The sequence below is a fragment of the Vanellus vanellus genome, assembly GCF_965231255.1.
Source record: "Vanellus vanellus genome assembly, chromosome: 1".
NCBI classification, from domain to species: domain Eukaryota; kingdom Metazoa; phylum Chordata; class Aves; order Charadriiformes; family Charadriidae; genus Vanellus; species Vanellus vanellus.
Window position 1 is genome coordinate 86,622,900 of NC_138905.1, and position 15,609 is coordinate 86,638,508.

The 15,609-nt window shown below is 43.9% G+C and overlaps 1 protein-coding gene across 1 annotated transcript in view; it reads left to right on the forward strand.

Annotated features, from left to right (window-relative positions):
* The first annotated feature begins 333 nt into the window (after positions 1 to 333).
* TEAD4 (TEA domain transcription factor 4) overlaps positions 334 to 15,609 on the forward strand; it is a 61,609-nt gene continuing 46,333 nt past the window's right edge. Inside the window, exon 1 of the mRNA XM_082498178.1 lies at positions 334 to 388. The gene's annotated coding sequence lies outside the window, so the exon portion shown is untranslated. The remainder of the gene's footprint in view (positions 389 to 15,609) is intronic.

Here is a 15,609-nt window from a genome sequence, read left to right on the forward strand (position 1 = left end):
GTTCGCGCCGTCCCCGCCGCTGTGGGACCGGGGGAAGGGGGACACCTCCCCCCCCCCCCCCACCCCCCCGAGGGCCCACCCGGGAGCCGCCCCGAGGGCAGCCGCGGCTCCCCGGCAACTTTTATTTTATTTTATTTTATTTTATTTTTTTATCCCTCTCCGGCGCTGGCGATGCTGAGGGAGAAGCCGCCCCGCCCGCTGTCCCCGTCCGAGCCCCCGCTCCCACCCCTGCGGGCCCGGGGGTGGGGATATCGGGCGGGAGCGAGGGGCAGGCGCGCAGTAATCGGCCCCCGTCTGCGCTTTTGGCAGCACGTCCTGGAGCAGAAGGAGGATTTGGAGCCGGTGGCCGCTGCCCCCGCGGAACCGCAGCCGCTCCTGCCACGCTCAGGTCAGGACGCGCTGTTTCGCCGCGGGGTTTTCGCGCGGGGCGAAGGGGCGCCGGTGGCCGCGGCGGAGGGGGTACGAGGGGAGGGTTTGGAGCCGCTCGTGTGCGACAGGGGAGGCACAGGCGTACAAAGGGAAGCGATGGGAATATCCCCAATGGAGGCTCCCGGCGGCTTCCCCCGTCGGGAAGGGGCTACCGGCGCTGGGACTTGGGGAACTCGGTCCCTCGTCGCGTCGGCAGAAAACTGCGAGCGCTTTTGATGGGGAAAACATAGGATTCTGTACCGTTTGTAGAGATGTTCTTAAGGGAAGGTGGGGAGGAGGGTCAGTGCTTTCTATAGTAGTTTTTTAATGTTAATTGTAGAAGACGTTCTGGGGAAAAATAAAACAAACAAACAAAAAAAATCATAAGCAAATCCATCCGTGAGAAGGCACGTGGGTTGTTACAGGGCATTTACCAAAAGATGAGGGAATACTGTTTCCCCAATTCAGTTATTCTAAAGTTAGAATTGAGTTTTGTTGGCGTGCCCCCGGAAAGGGTTTAAATTAAAAAAACAAACAAAAAAACCAAAACAAAACAAACAAACAAACAAACAAAAAAAAAACCAAAAAAAAACCCAACCCAAAACATACAAACAAAAATCAACCAAAAAGAGCCCAAAAAGCTTTCCCGAGTAATCTTTTATTTTATGTAGATAATTTCGTTCAAACCATTCCTTGCGTGGGTTGCTAAAGAGGGGGCTTTTTTTGTAGAACGGGGAAAGAGCATAACCCAACGTATTTTAAGGACTTCTGTAAAGTACTGTACAGTGAATGGTCATATATAAGTAAAAAAAACCAAACTAACCAAACCAAGAAACAACCACAATTAGCCTACCAAGTTTTTTTTTTGCTTTTGTTTAACTTGAAGTTACATTCATGTTACTTTCTAACCTCAAGAGTTGACTTCTGCGAATCCTCTACAAATAAACAACGTAAAATACTTTTCAAATGCAGGGGGCTGGGTGGGAGGGAAGGATTTTTTTTTTGTTTTTTTTTGTCTTGTTTCCTATTGCTTGGAACAGATCGGCTTCCCTTAGACTTGATTGCTCTGTCTGCGTGCGAAGTGAGTGGAGCATTCGTTCACCTGTCTGTCCATCTGTCTGTGTAGATGTAAGAGGTCTTATTGTTTCTTCTCGTACAGAAGGCAGCGGGCAGTAGGACGGGGCATAGAGTAACGGGGAGGAGCGAGAGGAACAGAACAAGGGGGAAAGCAGACTAAGTACATAACAAGTGGTAGGGCCGGGTTGAAGCTGCTGTGCCATCACCTGTGGAGTTAAAGCCTTTTGGTCAGAGAAAGACGCTGGATCGTGTTGTAATGAATAGAATCGTAGAATCGTAGATCAATACAGAGGGGCTTCTTTATTAGGGCTGTTGGATGCTGAGGGACTCTGCTTCTCTTTGGAACTTGGGTTGGCAGAGAGAAGGGCAGTCAGACAGTGGGTGCAGTCACCTTGTGGGTTTTTCCTAAATCCCGGTCTGGATGGGTCCCTCAAACTCAAGCATGCGACAAAGTTTATCATCTCTAAACTGGAGTATCGGCTCATTGTTCGCATCCTCTTGAGGGGATCTTGGGAGCAATTAGTGTGCATGAGAATGGTTGTTAGGAATTGCTACACTCTCTTGGTTCCTGCTACATCTTTTGGATTTTTCAATTAATTTTACCGATGGCTTTAAAACATCACAGTAATAGGCTAAAATACTTTAATGTTAGTGTATTACAGAACATCTGTGGGAAAACAGTATGAAAATAGTACTGCCAAGCTCTTAATAGAAAAAGGGCTCCATGGTGCTCAATCTTGCTTGTGGTTCAAAAGAAAATCACAGTTGCTGTTGGGTTTTCTTGCTCAGATAATTGTTTCACAGAACTCGAATACAGTAAGTAGAGTTTTGAGAAGGTTACTGAAAAGTACAGTTTCCAATAGATGCTGCTTGCATCGTTCTTTGGAGCGATATTATATTCATTCACAGCTTTCCTTCCTTAGTATTATATGTGTTTTTCTGATTGTATCTTTCAGCTCTTGGTTCCATCACAACGGAACTCAAGCAGTGGGTCCACAGACTTTAGGCTGGCACTGCTGTAGACAGAACCTGTCCACGCAGCCATAAGCTGTCCATTTCTGTACTTGTCACACCTCTTTCCTTTGTCACGGGCATGGTCACTGCTGTTCACTGACCCAGGCCAGGGGGCTGATCCAGATGAAAAGTAACACCCTCTTTTAGCAAGTTAGTTTTCAGCCACATCTGTTCTCCAGTCCAGTTCATCATATGGTCACATAAACACTGGTGTTCCTGCAGAATGGGGGGGGGGGTTACTAGGACGTGGGCAGTGGGGGAAGAATGAGGATATTTTCTTAGCAACATTGCCATCTTTTCCCACCTTAAGCTGTTCCTTGGACCACGTCTACAGTTGCTCCTGTGATAGTGAAATGATTTTCTGTCTTATCTGGCCACAACTGTATCTCAACAAAGCAAAAATTCATTGTTATCTTTTTTTAAAAGATCTATTATACTTTCCCGATAGCTCAGATTTGTCCTTTTGTTGTATTGTTTTGTTGTTGCGTGCTATGCAATGGATCTTCCACTAATTTTCTTGGGCAACTTTTTCATTGCCCAATGTACTTTAATGTCAGAAAAGTTTTCTTACTCTACTGCAACAGTTTTTGCCTTGGTATGTATTTCTGTGAAATGACTGCCTATTCTCTCTGCATCTGCACCTTCTAAGTACTTACAAGCTGCTAATGAGACAAAACTTTAAATATTTTTCAACGTCTTTTTTTTTAGTGTCTAATAATTGTTTTTTATACTCTTCACTTTCTTCAATTTATCCGTGTTCCTTTTGCAGAGTGAGATCTGATATTCCACGTGTTGGAGGTGATTCATCTCTCTCTCTGTTGCCTGAAGTGATATCTGAGCACAAGCAGACAAATCTTACTTTTTGTAGAAGCATTTGCTTTGCAGACAATTCACTCATTTTGTTCAGCATTCTCACTCTTGCATGTCTTCATCTCCTGCTTTTGGCAGGGCTTTTTCCTTGATTTACCTTTTTTTTTTTTTTTTTTTTTCCCCCATTGTCGTTTCTGCAGTTTCTTTGCATTACTTTTTCCACATAGTCTTATTTGTCCCCCCTGCTGCTCTTGTTTGTTTTTGAGCTGTCTGAATCCTTTTGAGTTGTTGCTATCCACTGGTGTTTGTAAACTTCATTCTGTATCACCTGCAAGTTTTGTTAACATTCCCTTTATTCAGTCTTAGATATCTAATTAAGATGTCAAAGAAATCTGGAGTGGCAAAAATCCCTACGGCAACCCAGCAGATGCCCCCTGTACCTGTCGGTTCCGTTGGTATAGATCATTACACTTAGTTTTGAAGCCGTTAGTTAATTTTCTAATAATGCGAGCAGTACTCTCCAAAGCCAATTTGAAGTAATTTTTCAGCTGCGATTTCCTCGGAGAGCAGCAAATGCTATTCTAAATCTAAACCTGTTACGTTACGCACTGTATTCTTTTCATTCCCTGACTTCGTGGCAATTCCATCCTCCTTTGAAGAGCAATCAAGTTTATCAAGATTTACAGTAGCGTATGCTCTTCTCTCTCTCTCTCTCTCTCTCTCCAACTTCTTCATTATGCCCACCACCGTGCTAAATAAATGCCCAACATGTTCCTTTGTAGAGCCTTGTAAAAAGTCAGGCGTTTGCATGCATGGAGCTCACTACAAGTTCTGAGGCTAGATTATTATTACAAAGAGTTCTTTGGGGTTTGGAGGTGGTGTTTTGGGTTCTTGGGGTTTTCTTGTTTGTGTGTTGTGTTTTTTTTTTTTTTCGGGGTGGGTTTTTGTTAGTTGTTTTTCCTGCCCCTTGGGTCCTCCTTTTTCTGGAGATGATGCAGTCACTCCCCTTTGTTTTTAACACCATATGAATTAGACGTTTTCCTGCTAGGGAGGGGCAGGTTTTCCAGTTCCCGGTGCCACTGGCTGAGTCACTGGCTCTGTTTTTCTGTTCCGTTGTAGGTTTATAATTACCTTGTTCTTACCTTTGTTAGAATATGATTGCCAAAGGGTAGGTGTTTTGCTTTGCTCGACTTCTAAGATGTGAGTGCCAGTGGCTTCCAGAGCCTGGAAACAAGCCTTTGAAGCATCTGCTTTGCTATTGCCAAAGAGAAAATAAACCAGCATAGTCCTCAAAGTGCATCCCTTCAAATAGCACGGTAACCATTAATGACAGATGTCCAGACAAAATCTAATCTCTTGTTACCAGGACTGCTTTAACTGAAGGAGGAAAAGTCAAGAGAGCACTGAGCATGTGGATACTGAAATGGAAAGGGAGGATTTGCTGATGTGTTTTGAGTTCATCTTACCTGGTTGTACTTCTCCGCAGCAGGTCCTTGAAAGAAAGCCCACTGATACCAGACTAGCAGGATTTAGAAAGGCTCTCTTGGTTTGAAAATCTTGTCAGCTTAGGGGAAAAAAAAAAAAAAAAAGGTGTAAGAGAGAGGTTTGCATAAGATTTTCTCCAAGTACATTTACTGCTCTTTGAGTTATATTTCTAAAAATAAATAAATAAAATCCTATTTATTTCCCTGCCCCTTTTTTGTGGTTTGTGTTTGTTTTTTTTTTTTTTTTTAATTGTGAAGGATCAGTGCGAAGAGAAGAAAACAGGAGAAACAACGTAAATCTCTGTTTCTATCCACCTAGTAAGCAAACTGCAAAATACAGAAGCAGCGTCTGTTTCCACTGTTTATGGCCACAGGTTTTATTTCTAAGAACATGTTTTAAAAATGAGTCAAGTTTGTGGTTGGCCGTGTCCCTTTAAGAACCTAGTTTTGCTTGGCTAGCTGCCCTTGTTCTCCTGTAGATTAATCCAGCAGAAGGTATATAACCTGTTGACCTTCCTGGTGAGAAGGGTCTGGAAGGGCAAAGAGATAAATCAGAAGGTTCGTGCTTTCCTGTAATATCTGGGGGCAAGCTTAACTTGTGTTTTCCAGCTTTTGGCATTTTTTTTTTTTTTTTTTTTTTTTTTTCCCTTAGAGATTCTCATTTGAGGGTTGGGGTTGTACTTACAGGTTCTCATGATTTTCACTGGCTTTCTGTGAAATCCCTATATGTTCAGCAGTTTGGAAATGACAGTGTGTTTATGCCACAATTGAGAGGGAGGAGTTCTGAGCTCAAAATTACACTAGTTCAAGTTGAAGATGGCTCTACCGTCTCTTGTGTCAAAGTGGTAGGAGAACTGGAATCCGGCTAAAATGGCTGGTGTCTGTCTGTCTGCCAGGAAATTGCAGACTCTCTTACAGAAAACCAAATGGGGTGGACTTTCCTCAGTGTCAGCCCTCAAGAAGTGATCATCTTAGCTTGTAAGCACTGAATGTTCGTTCAGCTGCTGCATGTACTCCAAAACTGAGCTGAGGTGGCTTCCGAATACCCCAAGAGAGTGCGGCTTCGTTGGTAGCCGTGAGTAGGGTTCAAAAATATGACGCAGATGTTTCGTGGCTGTTCTTTACTTTACTTAGGCATTGGTTTATCAAAAGTATCAAATACCTTTAAGCTCCCGTCTAACTACTACTAAAATCAAGGTATACACTCAATTGGTTGACTGAATTGAGGTCCCATTTTATATACTTGTTCTGCCTGTTTGTGGTTTGCTTTTGTTGGGAGGCTTTAGTAAAGGGCTTAGCCCTGGCCGGACAGGTCGTGCCTGCAGCACAGACCGCCTGCAAGCACTGCAGATGCAGAAGAAATTCGACTGTGTTCATGGGTTGTGTGGTCAGTGCTTCTGCCTGTTCTGTTGTAAGCCCCTTAGCCCAGGTTCAGCCACTTCTTTTCTTGGAGAGCGGCTACAGTTTTGGAGCTAAACGTTTTCACTGCTTTGGATAAGATTTGCAAACGTCTGTCTCCTGTCTGAGTTCATGTGAAATTCTGCCACTAGCGTCGTGGAAGCTGAGTATGTCACAGTTGTGAGGTTTTTTTGAGACGTCTACCCTTGAGTCCTAGACAAGAGGTTGAGAGATGTCATGAACGGGAGGCAGGATTAGGAAATAAGAATTCGATTTAGATATCATAAAATGGACATCACGAGTCTCTCAATTTCGTGTTACTTGTCAGGAAAAAACTCAGAAGAGTCTGGATTTTGCCCCCCCCCCAGTCTGATTTTGTCATTGGGTGGTTCACTTAGGTCTTTGTGGTATGTTTTTTTTCCATAGGCAAATCGGGTGCTTTTGAGTCTGATCGTGAAATTTTCAGGACAACTAACTTTCAGTGGGTTTAGGAGCCAGGCTTTTTTTAGGTTGCCATTAAGGGTTCCTTATACTTTAATAATTAAGTGAATAATACTCTTTGGGAAAATGTTAAGCATGATTTATTTCTGTCTCTAGCTTGGTTTGGTAAGACTCAAATAGTTTTTATCAGTCCACGTCTGCACTTGTCTATACTTGAAGGGACAGTTGTGATTTAAACGTGCTCAGTTAACACTACTGGTGATTCTGCGACAGAAAAGGGACACGATTATTGGACTTCCTCCTGGCTCATTGCTTTCTAACCAAGAGCTCTGTGCTCTTTGGGAATGACTCCTGGCGACCGCTGCTGCTAGCACGAGCGTGGCTAACCATTTTCACCCTGCCACAACCTTCATCTGTTTGGGAAGCTGCGAAACACATGCCACATGTCTTGGAAAGTCAGGGAGAATGGGAGCTCTGGGAACAGTTCCTGCATGGGAAATAACAGTGACTCCCCAGGAATTGCACTGTTGCTTTGAGGGCTGGGGCCAGCCCAGTGCGTGGCTCAATCCCAGGGCAACCTGGCAGTGTCAATCTCTGCTGCCCTTGCTGGCTCATTTTTCTGTCCCAGTTGACATGTAAATCACGCCGCAGTCATTTTGTCAGGCCAAGGCTGGTGGCCTTGCGATGCGCCCTGTACATGGGAGCTGTGCGTGAGTTGCCTGTGGCTCAGGATCAATCCGCAAGTTGACCACCCCTGGACTAGTGGGAGCAGAAGCCAGCCTTTGAGTTTTGTTGTTGTTAGGTTGTGTATTTTTTTTTCCCCTCCCCTCTTTGGGGCAGCAAGGCTCTGTCTTCTGTTTCCTTTATCACAAATGTGACTGATTGGATGGTGTGCAAGGCCACACACAGCCTTATCTCATCACATCCTGTTTGACTGAATTATCCAGGGCTGCACTGATACAAGTTCTCCTCTCTCCTTGTTTTGATTTATATCACCGTGCTGGACACTACATCCTCTCTCTGTTTCAGCCAGAGCTCAGCCTCTGCAATAATTTAAGAGCGTTGTTTTGCTTTGCTCAGGAAGTCAGGTGCCTTTTGAACAGCAGTTGCTGCAGGCGGTTTCAGTGCAGCGAGCAAACCAAGCTTGATTTTGTGCTAGGCAGTGTGATAAGCATTCAGCTGGAGCCCAAGCTTACCTTGGATGTGATCTGAGGCTAGTAGTGCTTGTTCCTTTGCAAACCAGCCTTATTAAGGGGTGAGACAGACAAAAATCTCACGATGCAGCCTGTAGATGTAATGATGGTATTACTTTGCCCAAAACATAGAGGGAAATCTCAGTTCTCTTTTCTTCCTTGCCTGGTGCTGCTGCCTGTTAGGAGCTTTTTCTTCACCAACAGCAAGTAACACTTACCTTAACTGGTTTTATCCACAGGATTAGGCAGCGTTACTCTGGTGCCCTGGGTGGACAGGGATATTCACAGGGAACAGCCAGCATTGCTCAGGGATTGCAGGAGGCCCGGGGAGAAAGGCGAGATTGTAGCCAGGCTCACCGCTTGCTCGAGTTGTTATGGAGTGCTTGAGTGGAGCCCCCCTCAAAAGGTCCAGTGAGCTGCGCCCACCCGTCTCCACTGCCACTGGATCTTCTGCTGACACCGAGTGGCTCTGGCTCCAGGCCGATTTCATGACTGGAGTGCAGCTCCTGAGGAGCCTGAGCAACTGGTTTCTGGCCAGTGCTGCACAAGTGCTGTTATCATCCTGGATATGGTTCGGTGCTAGTAGTTGGTCTTGCAACAGTTTCGCCTTTATTTTTCTCTGTAGAGACCCTGTAAACGTATTCATGATTTCTGCCCTCTTCCGCCTGCAAGCTTTGACAAACCTTAGTTATTGTTGAATAGCTAGCCGCTTTCCCACCTTTTCCTGTACTTTTTTTTTTTTTTCCCTGCAGTCTTTGAGTTGCACCCCCATGGAGCTACTCATCTACTGATTGCACTCATTCTTTTCTTTCAGAGGAACTGAGCTATTATTGTAGTCTCCTGTAGAATTTCCCAGCCTCCTTCCTCTGGTAAGTTTGAATGCCATCTTCCATTTTACCTCGTGCAATAGATTTCATAGTATTCCAAACTGTTACTTTCCTAAACCCAAATCTCCTTGTATGACTGCATTGTATTAGCTCATTTGTTAGCGTGTCCTGGGTGGAAGTAACTGACTGGTTGTTGCTGTTTCCAGGCTTTATTATTGTTATAAACTACTCTAAAGTTATAGTTTGAGCAGCAGGACATCTCTTCTGGCTGAACTCCTTCTTTCTTTGAAATTCTCTGTTTGACTGCTGATCAGATATGAAAACGTTGTGGTCCAGGTCCTCGATAGTGGCAGTATTTGGCTCATGTTATCAAGGTAGCGAATACTGGAATTGTCTGTTTTCATTTGCATTACAACGACATGGAGGGATACCTGTAAGGGGAAGCAGTCCCTGCCCCCGCAGCTTGCAGTTCCATGAAATGAGCCCGAGGATGAAGGGATGTCCCTGGTGAAATGAAGTGGCTCGCTCAGAAGCAGGAGTGGAACCAGTCAGGCTGCGCGCGGCGGTGCTGGGAGGGGTGAGTGAACAGGGACGCCTCTGGTTAGTCTGCTGTGCTCCACGCCGATTCCAGCAGGGAAAAGGGGTGGCCGTGGAGTCAGGGGGGAGTCTTTTGGACAGAGCAGCTCTAAGAAATCTGAACAACTGGAGACAGCTGGCTGCAATTTTTCGGATCCTCAGGAAAGTATGATTTTGTGTTGAGCAGCTGCCACAAACGCTTAAGAGGGAGCTGTTACCAACAGTAATGACTGAGGGATTGATATTACGAAGCAGATGTGTCAGACTACAGAGTCTGTTAAAGATGTGCTCCCTGTCAATGAGACCTCGTTGAAGGGCTCTTGGCAGCTGTCTCGCCCGGCAGGATCTCTGAATCTCAATGAGATACCATGTGCGAAAGGAAAGAGAGTTGGTGTTGAAATTACCAGCATCAGAACAATTAAACCAAAGCTGCTGGAGCTGAAAGATTTTTGTGCTTTTTTTTCCCATGGTGTTGCTTTCCTCTGACCCAAAAGCCTGTCTTTGTGAGTGACTCATTAAGAGATGGGCCATGGCAGAAAGAAGACCAGGGACCAAGGGTGAATAAGAAACAGTATTTGGACAGAGGGAAGCATAAGGAAGAAGTAGAGATAGTGAGGAGGTGGAGGTGCTGTGAAGTCCCTGTGGTTTTGATCCTGGGAGGGAATCCACGACTGCACCCCACAAAGAAAGGTAGTTAATAATCTGTCAGAAAAATAAGAGTGGGATCACAATAAGAACAACTCTAAGGTACAATATGAGAAACATGAGAGCCAAGGAGGGGAGTCGAAGTTCAAACTGAGGGAATCTGAAGAGAACAAACACCCAAGCCTGGGACCTCTGGCAAAACTTCCTGTTATGAGAATGGGACAACATCCTCTGACTCCTCTGATGCTAAGAACTGTGCCTGGGGAGGGGGTTCAGGTGGGGAAGGAATTGTCTGAGCATGCATGTCAACTGGGATGTCTGTTTAGTGATTTTAGGATCAAATTCCCTCCGTATCAGAAGGAAGCTTTGTGATTACAAGCTCTTCTACAAGCAGAACTTAAAAAAAAAATAAAAAAAATTTACAAGTAATAAAATATTTAGTGATACTAGAACACTCAGTAATACATTAAATACACCAGTAACACATTAAATAAACCATTAAAGTTACCAAGCTTTATGTGAATAGTTACTATTGATTGAATGGGGAAACAGAAGCAAACTGAAAGCTAGATGTTAACGGAAACGTTTGTATTTTGTTAAAGTAGTTTCTAATAAGTATTATTCAAACCTCTCTTATAAATAACACATTCAACATTAGCATCTTTCTGAAAAATGCTCTGGTGATTCCACTGACAGTTCCACTTGCCATACTAATAAAGCCATTTATGATACAATTTAGCCCCCAGCTTCTCTACAGTTTGCTTTGCTTGGTTTAATAAATGGCCACTTTGGCCACGAGTGAGTTCAGAGTTCAGATCGACAGTGCAGGAAACAGGAGGCCTCAAGCGTTCAGCCAAAGAAGAGACCCACAGACCAGATAGCACCCGACCAGGACTCCTTATATTACTGTTTATTGCCTCTGAGCACAGAGTATCACCTGGGATCGCACGTGGAGCTTATTATTTAAGCAACGTTATTTAAGAAAACTTTGCAGGCCCTTTAAACCCTCGGCATCTTACAGAACGAGAGACACATAAGGATTTCCATGGTCATTTCAGTCTGTGGAATTTCTTCATAAATTATGAAAAAGGCCAATTGGTGTTAGTGTCTGGGTGGTTACTGAGGTTTCAGCTGGAGATGGCCAAACACCTTGATTTTATAGTCTGTACAATTCCACTTTTCTCATCACCCACCAGGAATAGTTTTAGTGTGAAGAAGGAAAAGCAGAATCAGGCCCCAAGGTGTAGAAAAGTTGGGATTAGCCACGATGGCACATTTCGGTGCCTGCTGACCTACCTGTAGCTTGGGATAGGACTACATTGCTGGTCAAGGCACAAAAAGAAAGATGCATTGGGGGGAAAGAAAGAAAAAAGTATCTAGTTACTTCAAGATTTATATCATTTATTATCTCATTGCTCTTGTGTTCCACATCTCCCTTGATTTAGACCAATGTGAGAAAAGGTTCGCACATTCTATCTCTCGCTTTGCGGACTTCCCTGAATATACAAGTGACAACTGCTCAAGTTGGCGCAACTTTTCTTTTGTGTTTGGAGAAAAGAGTCTTGGCAGTTGACACTGAACCAAACATGGCGTGTTTTCTCCTCCACTTACTCCAGAGCATGGATCAGAAAGGACCCAGAGTTTCCTTTGTCACCAAAGGCACTCGGTGCAGATGTGAAGCCTCGTAAAACACGAAACAATCAGGCAACAACTGCTAGGGTGTGGATGTGGAGCGGGGAGGGGGGAAGTTATGTTTCTGATGTATTTGTTTATTTTCCAACATGAGTGTGCCATGCTGAAATCGCCTCCTAGGTATTCATCTGTGTCTGCACAGGAGATGAAAATAACTAGATTCAAAGTAGGTGCTTTTTATGGTTATGATGGGCATACATTCCCTGGGAAGATGACTTAGTCTACTTCTATGCGTTGCTAGGGGGTTTGGCTTGATAGCAGAGGTTGTAGTTTCCAGTGGCCGTGGCTTTGGGAGTCATACAGTTGGGCAGTTAGAGTATGATTTCACTTGGTGTGGAGCCTCCTGGCTGTTATGAGACCTGCAGTTCCAAGCGCAGGTGGTACTGTGAATACACTCGCTGTCACACCTTAGGCTTCTTTCTGTACCCCTCCATTTCTCAGTCTGTCAGCCTAAGTTAAAACTAGCCCATACCTTGTGTTTGTGGAGATTGCAATGTGTATTAAATACAGAGGGTCTTGACAGTCTCCAGGGACTAGGGATGCTTGGGGAAATATCAAAAGAAGAACAGCTGGAAGAGAGAGCTTCTGTTCCTCTGTCAGAGTCCACCTGTGAAAAGCTTAGTCCTCTACACTGATTCCCCAGCAGGACAATCTCTTGAAGGCCCATGTCATTTTTTTTTTTTTTTATTGAGTATCTGACAGTGAAAGGGGATTTACTGGTGATAGGTGCTTGGTGAGGGAAGCAACTCTTACTATTCGTTTCAGGGTCTCTTAAAGTCACATTGCCTGCTCTGGTGCCACTCATGGTGTCTGTCCCAGTGATAAAAGCCAAGTGCGAGTTCCCCTTTCTGCGCTCCTCACCTCCTATTTTATTCTTTCTTCCCGTGCTCTGAAAATGTACAGCGTGGTCAAGAGGATTGAAATAATCTAAGGTGAAATGGATGAATGGACAGTGGTAGGCCAATCTAATGGTTCACGTGTTCCAAAGATTGTCATGGAAATAAATTGTCTACTAGGTTTTCCAAATGTCTATGAGAACAACTTGTTAAAATGCTGCTGTAAAAAGTATACTGTGTCTAGAAATTATTCAAATGCCCAGTATCGTCTTATTTCTTTCCTGAACTTTAGGTGGGTTATGGAGATGGGAAATAGGTATCTGCTGTGTCTAAAGTCATTAAGGAGCAGCAAAACCTCCTGAGAGCCTGTGTTGTCGACTCTTTTTACAACTTCAGCTTTTAAAATGATAAAATTCTTATGAATTTCAGCTTTTATTAAAAAAAAAAAATCTAGTCATTATGGTCTTGGAGAAGATTTTCTAAACTTGAAATCTAAAGAGGTAAGAAACCAAAGAGAGAATTACAAAGGAGTGTATGATGTAATGTTTTTTTTTTAAGTTGGTGTCAGAAAAGTTTCTGGAGCCATGCACCCTAAATTTTTGAACTTCTGAATGAATGAATGGACCTGCTTTTCCATTTACCAACTAAGGCACAGCATAACTGCACAAATTTTGTTCTAGCTTATTTTGGACATAGGCCATGCCCAAATATCCCCTCTGTTCTCCTTTACATTATCAGTGTGATATTTCTGAGCTAGTCTGACTTGGTATGTGAGAGCTCTCTCCTTACTCTCTTGTTCAGTACAGGTTTGATGATTCTGTTGCTCTTGCAAAAAAAAGCCTTGTTCTGATTTTCTTGCTACCCAGCTCCATGTGGTGATACGCAGGGAAGTTTTGAACTCTAATTTAACGGCATTCTTTGTAGCTCAGATAACAAAACCATTAAAAAGGTAAACGAACAGCCTTGGGACTAAGGCAGGGGAATTAGCTGTGTTTTTAGAAGCCATTTGTATTGTGTACAGTTGACTGGAAGTGTCTGTATGGCCTGAAGTTGCTTTCTGAGTGAGTGTTTTAGCAGCTCCGCTGAATGACTTCAGCCTCTACTGTAGGTGTTTGTAAGTAGACTTCTATAGTATATGTGTATAAGTAGAGTATAATTTATTGTAGTTTTCAGGAGCCAGCAGCTGTCTGCTTAGGTTCAATGAGAAACCAGTTTCTGCTCCCGCCCAGTGGCAAATCTAGTAGCCTGAGACTGGTAAAGGATGAGGGAGCAGAGAGGCACAGAGAACTGGAGTGCATTTGCCCAAGGTCGCTCTGAAGATGAGCAGTAGATACAGGGTAAGCACCTAGGATTCTTGACCTGCAACCTTGTGCCTTTATCCTTTTACTCATGGTGCCTTCTTCTCCTGCCAGGATATAGCGCCGAGATTTGGGAGGCATTGCATTAAACTGTCTGGCTCCAGGAATTGCTTATTAGAAGTGCAGCTGATCCTTGAGAAGAAGAAATGTCAGTGTTAAAAATGACACCGAGTACTAACTCTGATCCAGTGAAACAGTATCTAAGAAAATTTCAACCCCAGTGCTCGGTGATGACTAGATAATTCATCACTGCTTCATTTTGTATAGTCTTTCACATGGACTGAATCCCTGTATGTGTTCTTCAGAAAGTTACACAGATAATGACAACAGAGGGAGAAAGAAATTAGGAGACAAAGGTACAGGCAAGAAGACAGCATCTGAGGAGAATTGGGAAGTGCTAAAGAGTTAATGGACCAAAGAGATATGGGAGCAAGCTGTTTTGTCAGAAGGATTTGTAGAAAAGGTTTTAATCTGAATATTAATAGAAATCAAGCATGTGGTTGAGTTACCATTTAAGGTAATCTTGAAGTTTAAATCTTCCTCACTGAGTGTTTGGGTTTTTTTGGTGTTTTGTTTTTTTTTTTTTTTTTTACACTTTCTTTTTCTTTAGTATCTCCTCATTTTCCTAGAGAAGAGGGCTTCTAACTGACAGAGGGGATGTGTTTGTCATCACAGGTTCTGAGTCTGCTTCTCCGCGTGGCACCTTGGAGTTTCTAGCTGGCACCATTACCTCCAACGAGTGGAGTTCTCCCACCTCCCCTGAGGGGAGCAACGACTCAGGGGGCAGCGAGGCCTTGGACAAACCCATTGACAATGACGCTGAGGGTGTGTGGAGTCCGGACATTGAGCAGAGCTTCCAGGAAGCGCTAGCCATCTACCCACCATGTGGACGCCGGAAGATTATCTTGTCAGACGAAGGCAAGATGTATGGTAAGGAGAAAGAAAGGGCACATCTCAACACTCCAAACAACCTGCCCTGTGCAGGCCACTTGCCTTGTACCAAATGATGTTCCTAATGAAGTAGTTTCTCTCAGGTGATCCCAAGTTGATGCAGTTGGTTGCTTCGAGTTGTATTTAGGAAAATCGGTGAAGATTTTAACATTCACAGATCAGAAAGAATTACAGATGTCTTTTCAGGGGAGTATTAATAATGCGGATACCAGAGTTGAGGGTGCCACTGAACTAATCTTTAGATAGGTATCATGTAATGGCTTCATGGTGTGACTAAGTCTATCTTCTATGGTATCTCTCGCTGCTGTCTCCAACATTCTTGTTATCCTAACAGGTGCCTCTGGTGCTAAAGGGCAGAAGGTCAGCCCCTGAACCCCCGAATGGCTCTGCCAGTGATATGCAAACACCTAGTGTTAACTAGCTACACTTTTCAGATCTTAAGAAGGGCAGAAAACAGATCTCTGGCTGCTCCCTTTCATTGTAGTTTGCCTTCTTATAACCCTGGCATGAGTGTCTTTCACCTGTGGATTCTTCTCAGCTAGATACCCAGCCCTGAATGCAGAGAAGCACTGGCTGGCATCTGCAACAGAGGTCAACTTTTTAGGTGGTAGGCATGATTTTGAATTGGATTTTTGACCTATTCCACAGTTAACGTTTCTCTCTTGATTTTTGTCCAGAAGAAAAGCTGGTATGGGCTGGATGCTTTAGCTCAGTATTGGAAGAAACCACCTGGTGCTTCTGTGACTAAAAAGCAAAGGCTGAGAGCGCACAATATTTGGTTAAAAGTCCCAAGGTGCTAAAACTGTTTCTCAAAGCACTGGCAAGGATCTTATGGAGAGTTGCCCTCTTCCTACCCAGTCAGTGTTTGCTTTTTTCACTTTACATTGGATCTGAGTGAC